Raw genomic sequence first — 1171 nt, 5'->3', positions numbered from 1 at the left:
ACAATGTTCACTATTTTACATGTCAATTTACAAATTACATACTTAAAAATTAAAAGACAAGTTAATTACAATTTAAGTTAGTTTTTTTTTTTTTTTACTGCAATCTATAACATATCTGTCCAACAACATATGTCACAGTGATTTTATCAAACTAGAAGGTTAGACAATAACATCTTCCCAAACTTCCCTAAATTTAACATTAACATTGTTTTATAAATAGGGCCCAATCGAGTTCAAACCGATGACCTCTTGATCTGCAGTCAAATGCTCTACCACTGAGCTATGGACCCTCAGTTAACATTTAAAATGTTGTCAAGTCTCCTTCCCACAGCCATTTAGTGATATATAACAAATTAACAACCTAAAAATAATGACAATATTAACATGAAAAATCAAAATCTTGTAATAAAAAAATGAGTTACCGAGATTTAAATAAATAAATTTACAACACTCAGCCACACTAGAAAATTAAAATATTTTTAAAAAAATAAGTCATTTTTTAGAAATTATTTTCCAAATTTTCAAGTGTACTCTAAATTGCGTAGGAAGTTAATTAAGATGTCTGGTTACCAACAAAGTTTTTCTGGGATAATGGTTAAATAGACTCTCCAATTATATACCAAAATGTAATTAGACTCTCGAACTAAAAAAAAACATTCAATTGAACTATTACACTAGTTAAAAATGTACAATTAACTAATTTGCCACGTAAAATGCCACATAGTTATATTTTAAAAATTATTAAATTAATAAATTAAAATAATTATATTTAAAAAATTAAAAATTAAAACAAAAAAGAAAAAAAAAAACAGACTGCCATAATTTCTTCGTCCATGTCGAATTGGATGGAGCCGTCCAATTGGACATGGACGAAGTAGCTTGCGGGCAGACGGAACGGAACAACCATTATAATAGAATGTAGCATACGTAGATGATATTTGGTAATTGGGTGGAGTTTATTTTTCCGACTGATTTAATTAGTTTTATTCTTTTGTTTTAGGTTTATTTTTATTTTTGAATGGGATGTCACATAGGATGCAAATATGCAATACAATCAAAATTAACTAGTTTCTTTTGATAACCTGTTAAATATATTAATTGCACAATTTTAATCAAATTAAGGGTTTAATTAAAATAGTTAGATGACTTATTCGATCCTTATCTCAAATTT

At 27.0% G+C, this 1171-nt stretch overlaps 1 non-coding gene across 1 annotated transcript; it reads right to left on the bottom strand.

Annotated features, from left to right (window-relative positions):
* Positions 1-218: 218 nt before the first annotated feature.
* Positions 219-290, bottom strand: TRNAC-GCA. The gene has a single exon. It is a non-coding gene; the product is annotated as a tRNA-Cys (tRNA).
* Positions 291-1171: the final 881 nt, after the last annotated feature.

The sequence above is a fragment of the Ipomoea nil genome, unplaced genomic scaffold (assembly GCF_001879475.1).
Source record: "Ipomoea nil cultivar Tokyo-kokei standard unplaced genomic scaffold, Asagao_1.1 scaffold0679, whole genome shotgun sequence".
NCBI classification, from domain to species: Eukaryota; Viridiplantae; Streptophyta; class Magnoliopsida; order Solanales; family Convolvulaceae; genus Ipomoea; species Ipomoea nil.
Note: the sequence above shows the minus strand (reverse complement) of the source record. Positions and strands in the feature narration are given on the sequence as shown.